The following is a 12,355-nucleotide window of genomic DNA, read 5'->3' on the forward strand; positions in this document are numbered from 1 at the left end:
ATTTTGCAAAACTTTAAGAAATGTTTGGTCCTAAATGCTCTTCAACTTCAGACTTTATTTAGCCATCCAACATTTTTTTTTATTCGATCGTCACTGACGACTATTTTGTAGACGAAACGCGTAAATATGAAATTTCAATCCTGGTATCTATGATGAGTTTATTTGTTTGTCCTAAATACGCATTAAAAAAGGTCAAATAAAACAAACAACAATGTATCAATCATCTCCCAATTAATTGTTATTGAGCCCGAGTACTTGACCTTTCTACTTTCGTTTCACTCCATCAATGTTTGCATTGATTCATGTAAATGACAGTTAAACGTTATCCCAGTGTTAATGTCGATCTACAAATTCATGTAAGCATAAAATATTTTGTGCACTATTTGCACTTCTTTTTATTGTATAACTAGATTATTTACTAAAGGCTAATGAAATTTTATTCAACAAATCATTTGACATCCTCAATACACTAGACATTTCCTAATTGTCGACGAAAACGTTAATCCTATAACTATTATACACATTACAGTTCTAGTCAAGTCAATTTGCAATTTGCATTGCAACGTCCAATATCTTGCAAAGTGAATTTTCAACTTACATCATTTCATTATATTGAAGTAATCGGAATTTTCAAATTAATAATGGTATATATTTTTCCTTTGATATGATACTGCTATCGAATTCATTTTATTCATGGCACTATGGTATTATTTTTATGATGATGAAAGTTGAATCTTTTCAAACGCACTATGGTGACAATATTTGACATCAACTTCTATTGTTATGTAACAAACGAACAGAAATACAGCTTCAATAAAATGTGTAGTAAAAATGCTTTAACAAAACTATTGAACATTCAAAAATGGAAAAGACCATACATTCATGTATTGACAAAAACAAACTTTCAATTATGCCAATCATGTTTAGTATGGTGTTCATTATCACTGAACTTGTATATATTTGTTTAGGGGCCAGCTGAAGGACGCCCCCGGATGGGAGAATTTCTCGTTGCATTGAAGACCTGTTAGTGACCTTCTGCTGTTGTCTGCTCTATGGTCGGGTTGTTGTCTCTTTGACACATTCCCCATTTCCATTCTCAATCTTATGAGTTCATGTAAAAGAATTATATTTTGCTTTGTTAACGTACAATTGCAAATCATTTATAAATATTTAGTACTACAACATATAAGCAAGTCCAAAATAATGAAATTATCCCTCTAACTTGAGAATATGTTTGAAACAGCAGACATTTGTAAAAAAAATGACATAATAACTCTCAAAAGGGTTTTTGTAAGCGTTTTTTTACACAGGTCGTGATGCTCGCCCTACACAAAGCATAGAGTAACGGCCTTATTACGACCCGCTACGTATTTACACAACTCTAACAGTCAAACTAACGCCACAACCTGGCGAGGTTCTTGTCTACAGAATTATCAAGGTATACATGAATGCACGATTGAATATAAAACAGTACGTTTTAAAAGTTCGGCAGTTTTAAAATCTCTTGCAGCTGAAACAGCTATACACGTACAAGAAGCATTTGATAATGCTACTACGATTAAATATCTTTAAATATGTGGTTTTAGACTGGAAAGTCGGATAGGATGATAGTAAATGTTGTGATATGTTGCTAGAAATTGACAAAATATTGGAAAGAGCAGATTTTGGTCTTGTAGCGGATGACTTAAGTACATGTACTCTTCAGAAAAATTATTCAAGAAACTAAAAAGTCTCTACAGCTTACATTATCAAGATGCCTGATTTCTTGATTGACAATATATTTGTAACGTTTGGAGGACGTATTTTTCAACAGACTGTCGACATTCCAATAGGAACCAATTGTGCTCCGTTTTCTTCGACTTGTTTCTTAATTATTATTAGGATGTCTTCGTACAGGAACGTCTTAAGAAGATAGATAAGAAGTTAGCAATAACCTTTCAATTTTACCTTCCGCTATATAGATGATGTTCTCATTAAATAATTCAAATTTGGTAACTATGTTGAACGCATGTATCCCATCGAACTAGAGATAAAGGATATAACAGATACAGTTAAGTCTGCCCCTTGTCTTGACTTAAATCTAGAAATTAACAATGAGGGTCCCCAACTGTGAACTTTCCATTTCTATGAAGTGACATCCCAGCAGCGTCTGCATACGGAGTATGTACCTCACAGTTGATACGATATTCTCGGGCTTGTATTTCCTATCATGATTTGCTTGATGGAGGATTGCTGGTCACACGGAATTATTAAACCAAGAGTTCATATTGGTGAAGTTGAAATCATCCCTTCGTAAATGTTACGGATGCCATTACGAGTTGGTTGACCATAATGGAAGTTCTGTTTAATAGATGATAGCGGATATGTTCCTTATGTTGTAATTAGAATCCCTTTTCATTACAAATGTGACTATCCGAATTAGACTTTTTACCGGGATTGTAATAACATGCGCAACAATACAATTGCCAAACGTCGAGCATGATCTGCTTACCCTTCTGCTGCACCTGAGATCACCCCCAGTTCTTGGTGGGGTTTGTGTTGCTTAGTCTTTAGTTTTTTATGTTGTGTCTTGTGTACTCTTATCTGTCTGTTTTTTATTTTTATTTTTTAGCCATAGCGTTGTCAGTTTATTTTCTATTTATAAGTTTGACTGTCACTCTGGTATGTTTCGCCCCTCTTTTATTGCAAATGTATTTGACTGTGGATAAACGTGGTACACGCCTTACACGAAGTAGCGGATTTCACGTTCCTGTTACGATCGGTTACGTATTTACACATCGCGATCATCAAACAAAGGACATTTTTTTAGCAGGCATATACAGAGAATCGTCCAGTTTTATCCATACTTTTATTACCAAGTCAATCCTTTTCTTCATTAAAAAAAAGCTTTAAGTTGAAAAAAAAATCTTGAAGAGTACAAAATGTATATAGGTTGATTAAAAAACTAAATTTGCAAAGACTGCAAATACTAAAACGCTAATTAGAATAATTGTATATATAAATAAAGAAGTTTTGATCTTGCTTAATTTATCAATCTATCAATTGCATTCTCTTCAACTTTGTACTTTAGTTGGCCTTTTTAACCCCCTTTTTTGGATTCGAGCGTCAGTGATAAAACTTTAGTAGACGAAACAAAATTTTATCATGGTATCTATGATGAGTTTATGGAAATATATTTTCTTGATTAACCAACGAAGGTTGAAAACTACACTACACGAAAAACTATAATGTATTGTAGAATGGTGAAAAAACATCAAACGTATAAAAAGATTAGAAAGGGACAATAAACAAATATTGAGACGTATAAGACTAACACGATCAACTTGCCAAAAACGATTGATGACGAAAAGACAAACAGCAGTCTACAAAAAACACTACAGAAAAAGCAAAGGACTGAGTGACACGGACACTACATGAATACAGCAAGTTGACATTACGATCTTTGCACCTACATGTTTACCGATGGTGATCAAAATCCATATATACAATCCTAGTGCATACAATGTACTGCCAAAAGTCAAATTAAAATCATATTCATATATTCTATTTTTGATGCCTTAAAATACCATGAAATTTTTTAAAGAAATTATACATTTGAAATAAGAGTTTTACTATAGCAAAATGTCTCATTTGGTAATTAAAATATCGTTGCGGATGTAAGTTTCTCTTTCATATTCATGAGTAATGATTATTAATGTTATTATGCTTCTATGATCATAAAGAAATGCAATTAAGTCACATTTTGCAGCAATTATGTTTCATCAATAATGAGTTCACCTGCAATTGAAAACATTTCACGACCAAATGGTTTAATTTATTTTGCTAACGGTGTACAGAGTGTTAAATGGTTTTTAATGTTCTGGTAAATATTTGAGAACATTTGGCTACTTCTACTTCCCAAGGTTCTGTAGTTTGTGTCGTATTTCACACATTAGAAAAAATGGCTACAGACGTAAACCTATGTTCAAGAGTCATGCCTCGATTTATTAACACCAAATCCTTGTCACACCCCAAAAAAAAACAACATCAAATATAAGAGGAAAACAACGGAACAACATACATACTGAACTACTACATAAATAAACGTCATGAACATATTTCATAACAACTGTTATATTCCTGACTTGGTACATTGTACAGGATATTTTTAGACAAATGAAAAACTGGCTGTTTGGCTTGAATACGTTGTTTTTTTTTTTTCGTTTTTAATAACATTCTACGTATTACACACCTGTAGGTTTATATAACTACAGAACCATGTTTAACCCCTTAATTTTTTCCTAAAATGTCCTGCATCAAGTCAAGAATATGGCAGTAGTTCTCTAATAGTTCGTTTCTATGTATGTTGCATTGTCGTTTGTTTTTGTTGCAATTTAGTGTTCTACTGTTTCAATGTTTTCAACTTATAGTTTATGTTATTTCCTCGGTTTTAGATTTTAACCCAGATTTTTTTCTCTCTATCGATTTATGACGTTTGACCAGCGGAATACTACTGTTATGTTCATTGAAAATGTCTTCAAAATGGTTCAAAACAAACTCAATCTGAACTTCATGGATCTACAATATGTCGACTCCTTTATCTTCGTATTGCACAATGTCATTGTTTTCTCTGACTGTTTAAGACTTCTTTAAACTAAATCAATTTAATGTTCGATGTTTACTGATTGATAATGTGGTATAAAAACAATTTCGTAAACTAGTTGTTATTGGCTATGATCTAGCTGTTAGCAACTGCGAGTACTCTCATATCTGTACTAAGGGTTTTTTTTTTTTTTTGGGGGGGGGGGGGGGGTACCAATACCCCGTCATATCCAAGAGTTTTTGTTATATGTATTTTCATTTGTATCAATCCAATGAGTTAACACTATTTCATGTGATTTTTATAGTTCGTTCTTATGTTGTATCATTACACCACTGTCCCAGGTTAGTGGAGGGTTGGAATCCCGCTAACACGTTTAAGATCGCTACATTATCTATGTATGTGCCTGTACCAAGTCAAGAGCCTGTAAATCAGTGGTTGTCGTTTGTTGCTGTATTACATATTTGTTTTTCGTCCATTTTGTCACAATAACTAAGCCATTTTTTTCCCGTTTGAATTGTTTTACATTTCTTATTTCGGGGCTTAATATAGGTTACGATGGGCTATGAGCTTTTTCCATTGGTGGAAGCCGTACGGTGACCTATAGCTGTTAATTTCTGTGCCATATAGTCACTTGTGGAGAGTTGTGTCATTGTCAATCATACAACATCTTTTTTTTATATTGATAATGGATTATATGTTTAAGGTAGACTAACTTAGATATAGAAATGAAATCACTCAGATAATTCCATATATTGCATAGAAGATAGAAAAAACATTAAGTGCAAATCCATTTTTTATCTCTTTGAATATGTTACACAGGGGATTACATTACAGGTATTTGATAATAATGCGTATTTTATACAAAGTTTAGTAACACAAAATTGACGGTATCATCAAAGCATTTTATCCTGATAAGAAAGAAACTTTATGGTTTTAGTAGAAAAGACTATAGATATATGTCTGCAATATCAATGTTTCAGTGGGCATATCAAAGAACTTAATAGAATAAGACACATATATCAGTTACAGTCGACTTGTACAATTGTCAATACCTAAAGCTCATTCTCAAAGTCTTCAAACATCAATCGAAGCAATGAATGAATGAATAAGCAATTATGAAGTAGATTTAATAATTAAACCTACACACTATATTTGGTCAGGCAGATTTCAATAGTTGATATACTCATTTAATGTGTTCATTTTTTATTGAAATGTAAAGGAATGTAAAATTGAAAAGTGAAATAACAAAAGTACTTAACTACAAGAACAATCCAAAGCGGGAAGAACCGTTACAAATAGCAAAATTAAAAACTCAAATACATCAATGAATTGGAAAATGCTGCGATATTCCTTATGTGGTACAGACAGTAGACCCATATGTAGAAAAATGGAAGATTTGAACTGGTTTTATAGATAGCTAAATTTCTCACTTGTATGACAGTCACATATCATTCCATTGTATTAACAACAATGTGTGAGAAAAACAAACCGTTATTTCTGTTTGTGTTAGCTTGAACTCTGATTTGAGAATAGAATGCTATCTGACTAGACATCGATTTCAGTAAAAACAATCCTTTCGGTTTTTCCCTTTTATGTTCTAACAACAAATAATTACATGTAAAGTGAAGTGTGATATATTGTTTTAATCAGACAACAGTATGTATATATCATGATGAATGTCCTTTGAATCGGTAAACAACTTTCCTTTATAGTTGAAATAAATTCTTAAAGTCATAAGGATCAGACACATATTTGTAACTAAGTAAAATTTTCCATAGTTAATATCATCCTAAACAAACTTATTCATCATGATGTCAGCATATAGCTGGAGATTTATTCGAGAGTAGCACGAAGTATTAATGACAGACAGGGAAAAATAGAAATCCAATTAAGTTTTCTTAAGGGATGTAAATTTTCCATGTGAGCAAATTTTCTAGAGAACAGATTTAATGAGATACGTTCATGTGATAATTTACTTGTCTGTGAAAGTCAACGTTCTATATACTCTGCATTAGTATGGTTTAGTGACTACTCAATAGAAATCTTTTTTAGTCTTATATTATTCAAGTTAAGCTTTTGAAATATACAGACAATTCTTTTGGAACAAAGAACTCGTCGAAATAAAAATAAATAAATTTTTAACATTCGTGTCTGCAATTTTATTGTACCGTCTATAATAAATTAATGAATGTTTTTTCATAATTATTAAAATTTCAATATATTCTTTGTTATAAAGATTAGTTTGGCAGTGATGTGTATCTGTAAATAAACTAACCAAGATATGCAGCAGTGCCCTTGTGTTGAAATATCTAACTTTAATGTTCATAAGGAAATTGGGAAAATGGCAATTGTCATATATAATACCAACAAGACTTCACTAAATTAATTTAACTTTACAAACGAGGGGCGGATGATAACTCATAGATACAAAATAAACAGAAAACCACATGGCTAAAACCAAACAGACGAAGGTACACAATACACAATAACTAAAGACTAAGCAACACAAACCCCACCAAACCTTGGGGATAATATCAGGTCCTCCGGAAGGGTAAGCAGATGCTGCCCCACATGTAACACCCGTCGTGTTGCTCATCTTATTTCAAACCCGGTAAATAGTGTAATTTGGTAGCTCACCATAGTGAAAGAAACGGGATTGTAGTTACGAAATAAGGAACATGTCCAGTATTATCTGTGAAACGGTTATTTCATATACAGTCAACCAACTCGCAAAGGTATGATTTAAACTTCCTCATTTAGAACTGTTGGTTTAATAGCTTCCGTATATAAACAATGATTCTTGTGTGTAATTTTTTATTTTATGGTTACAGTTTGAAAGTATACACACTAATGGTCAAAACAGTGGCATATATGTTTTGTTTTGTATTTAATTCAACAGTGAACACTATTGACTAATATGCCGTGTGTATAGTTATTAATGTGTAATAAGTAGAAACAGGCACCATAACTTAAACAGTGTGTGTGTGTGTGGTTGGTATGGTGTTTATTTATCTCAACTTGTTCGATTCTCTGGTGTATGTAACAACGTTATCGATTTCAACTAAATAAATCTCTATTTGTACTGAACCTTTATTACACCAGGGTTTGCAATATCAGAAACTAGTCAAAATATTTACTTAATTTTATCATCGTTACAAGGACATCGTTCGTGAATAAAAATTGGCATGCAGACATGTTATACGTTCAGGTATTTTACATCCAATAGTTTATGATAATATTTTTTTTTGCAAAACACAAAAATGTCGGCATTCACCTAAAAAATTAATCAAACCTTTAAACCTACTGATTTGGAAAGGATATGATTACAATATAGTTTTCAAATTATTAAGGATTGCAAATTATTGTATGAATATTTATTCACTCATAGGGTCTTGGCATCGGAAATAAACACATTTATTCTATAAAAAGTTGTTGGCATGATACGGATTATATTCTTCCAATATATTTTATGATGGTATGATACAAAACCCCGAACGGGAGGGATTGTACTTGATTTTCATGATGAAGACATAATATTTTAATCAGTTCAATTGAGGTCTGGAGCTGGCATGTCAGTAACTGATAGTAGTTCTTTGTTCATTTTTGTATCACTGTCATTTTGCGTTTCTTTTGTTAACTTTTCTGACATCGGACTTCTTTTAAACCGAGAGTATATGTGCTTATTGTTATCCATTTCATTATTCTACATTGGCTAGATGTATAGGGGAACAAACATGTTTTACCCCGCAGCATTTTTGCGCCTGTCCAAATTCAGGAGCCACTAACCTTTATAAGTCTTGTATAATTTTTTATATCAGTTCATTTATTTGTTTTGGAGTTACGTGTACATTCCATTTTCACTGAACAATTACACAATTTATTTTATTTTAAGGCCATTTGATGACTTCCTCCGGATGCAGGATTTGTTTGCTGCGTTGAAGACCCATTGATGGCATTCGGCTGAAATCTGATCTTTTTTCAGGTTGTTGTCTCTTTGACATATTCCTCATTTCATTCATAACATTATAATAAAATCTAAATACAGCAATTTCAGTTAAACAACATTAGAAATAATTGCAATCTGTCTGTCTATATTTAAAGTACAAATCACCATATGCACTTTCAAAGGAAAGATTAATGAAATAACCAATCCAGAAAACACTTAATTGCACATGCTAAATGTGTGTTTCCTTAACTCTTAATTGACTAACATGTTAAAGGAGTGTTCGACTTCCTAATATGACGAATTTGGAAATTGTAGTCATCATGGACACCATTATACTTTAATTTTATATATGCACGTAAGACACTATGCCCACGACAGCTACTTTTGGAAAAATCGATACATGTACGCTCTAGATCAATAAGTTTATACCAGCATAATATCCTGACAGCTGTTAATGCTGAATGAATAATTACAACACAAAGTGTAAATACTATTTACGCTTTTAAACTCTCTAGTAAAATGCCTGTACCAAGCCATGAATATTACAGTTGTTATCCATTTGTTTGATGTGTTTGAGCTGCTAGTTTTGTCATTTCGGACGTTCAGTTTTTAATTTTTATCGGAGGTCGGTTTTCTTGTCATTTTACTTTTCGTATGATACTTCAAATAAAAAAAAAAATAAATATGTTTTTTTTTTTTTCATGGGAAAATTTTTAACTAAACAAAATTTTACGTGAACTTTCGTAATAAAGGAAATCTTTTATTTCGTCAAAATCTTCATAAATTTACTGCTATTGAATGATTGTCCTCCCGTGCACTTAATCGTTCATTGGAAGATATAGATAGTGTTAACTGATTCATTGAGAACAAATGTTATACTAGTACAAACAATCTATAACAACTGTTAAAGAAAATGTAATTCAACAAATGGAACGGATCGAAAACATATAACAATTGACATTGCTTTAATGACCCAATTAACTGCTACAACAAAATACAAACTTAGAAGGCATGCGTTCAACAATCACTGAATGAAATATCATGTGTCGATCATATATTATACATTTGTATTTCAATATAAAAAAAACCTGCATGCTGGACTTAGTTGATTATGTGTGAATACATTGGACTAATATTGGATGATATTAAAATTACAATAGACTGGCTTCATAAGTCTTTAACTGCTTTTGTCCTTAAAATTAATAAATCTTGATGTTAGCTGATGTAGCAATAACCATGTACACGTTTTTGTTTACAACTTTTTATGTGAAACAACTTGTTACCTCGCAATACTTGGCGAATTTTAGTAGTGAAGCTTAAATGTGATTACCTTCTCGAGTAACTGAGTTCACCTTATCTTGTTTAAAGAAATGTTGGGTTACACAAATTATAGTGTTGTATACACGGTAACGATTACTATTTAATGTATCATCCTTTTATTAAAGCCTTAAGTGTTTTGTAATAGCCTTACTATTACGAATTTTCTTATCATCTATATTTCCAGTATTTTCTGATATAATTTTTTTAAATAAATGTTTTTGTGATTTATAAATACGACGATTTCTGTCGATTATATTCATATATATACATTTGATTTTGAAAGGCCTGGCATATGTATTATTTATTAGTCTGTAGAAGTAAATATTTTGATAACATTTACAGTAGCAAGTTTCTGCACAAGATGGGCATTTTGATAATGAATGTCTCTTCGTGAATGATGGTGGTACCCTCAGGAATTAAAGATATCAAGTCAATCACATGTGTTTGCTGATGTATATATCCTTCTTTTTCTCAAACAATGGGATGGGGTGTCTGAATTCAGCTTTTTAAGCTATCTTAATGGTCTGGTATAGACCATATGAACTTTTTTTTATTTTTGTTTCTTCCCTTTCGTTTGGTGTCTATTATGCAACAAATTTGATGTTTTGTTCTCGGAAAAGGCCAGCGTAGTCCCATAAACAAAGTGCAACTGCTTTATACTCCTGTGAATATTGATAATTCAATTTCCTATAAAAATTATTTATGGCTGAAACTATGCCACTTAATTTTACTTGAAGGTTTCGTAAAACATTATAACCTGGAATTGAATTTCACATGCACTACTTTGTTTCTAATTACTTATCACATACGGATGTGTGGCATATTTCACTAACATGCTTTGAAATTCTAAGAGTTGTAAATTGATAGTGAACTTGTAAAGTGTACTAACTATTTTTCACTTCCCCTTCCTTTTTTGTGTCTTCCTTAACATTCAATAAGACTGCTTTTGAACTGCACTGATCAAATTTCCAATTTTTATATGCATGAGATGAAATATGATGAGCATATCTAGGAAGTAGAAGAAAGTTAAATGACAAAAACTACAGAACTCCGGGGAAAATGCAAAATAGAAAGTCCGTAATTAATTCAAAAATGTAGGTACAATGTAGGTAATCAACGCATAATGTGTATGAATATAAATATCAAAGCAGTATGTTATGAGAATCGGCTATATCTAAAAACTGAAACCAAAAAGATATGTTTTGCTGTGCAATAAAATTGTATCATGTGTTTTGTGTATAATTACATGTGTCTCCTGGTAGAATTGTATCCAGAGTGTTTGCCAATGTCTACCCGAACCGGCAATTACATCACACTTTTGAAGGACATGCGTTACAAATTTCAGGTCGACCTTTTAAATGTCTCGGTTTTATTTAATTTTCATAACGATTTAGAAATCGACAAATAGTAATACCACCTCCTTATTGTTGAAAACTAATTTATATAATACCTAGTTAAGATGATTTACTCAAAGTTTATCACGGGGTTGCTGTTTTAGTATATTCCAGGTATCAAATATTCATCAAAAAGGTAATAGTTATTATCAAGGAAATAATTCCTCGCAGCTACGTTTTGAAACAAAAAATAAGGCAGCTATCATTAATTTAAGATAATCCTTGCTAGACGGATGTTGGTTTTAGTATTTACAATTGGAAAGTCTGTCTTCTGTTTAGATACCGATAGTGGGTTTGTATATTGTGTGCCTTATCGTGTTTTACCATGATTTCTATTAGTTCTCTGGCAAATGTATATCTTCATAGATAACCAACTTTGGGAGACAGTCTGGACTGAATGTTTAAATAAGTACTCAGATTATAACTTTTATTGCATTATTACATGCTATTGTTTGCTGCAATGTACGACATCAACCTAAATCAGTACCCGAGCCTGTTTAATGTAAAAGTCCTATCAAAGCAAAACTTTAAAAAAACAAATTTTACATTAACAAATGCTGTTTACTCAGTTTGATAATTATGCATGAAGGCACAAACCTAGTGTATAGTATTACTATATAAAAGAAAATGTTTAATGTAAGTTAATAAAATTCGGGTAACAATATGAGGTACCAGTATTTGTCTATTTAAAAGTCTTAAAAATAAAGGAAACATAGAAGTACTTAAGCTTGATGGACTCATCCCTGGTCAATGTTCAATGTTATGCATTAATATATACGCCAGAGGGAAATAATATTATTGATAATCTTGGATTTTTTTCTGATTAGTTACGTTAAATTGTGTCTACTTCAACGGTTCTGCTATTTATTCTACTCCAATATAAGCATAGTTGACGGCAACATATATATATATATATATATATATATATATAATTGTTACATGAATAAATCAAAATAGACAAATTTAGTTATTTTGACCGCTGTGCTGGAGGACTTTGTTTTACAATCTTCTTTCAGTATTATTCTATAGCTTAATTTCATCAGTCTTCGATGAATTTTCACACGGGTTAAATGTTTGCCCACAATGTGTCAAAATAGTTCTTATTGATTTGCT

This window comes from Mytilus galloprovincialis, chromosome 5, assembly GCF_965363235.1.
Source record: "Mytilus galloprovincialis chromosome 5, xbMytGall1.hap1.1, whole genome shotgun sequence".
Classification (NCBI taxonomy): Eukaryota; Metazoa; Mollusca; class Bivalvia; order Mytilida; family Mytilidae; genus Mytilus; species Mytilus galloprovincialis.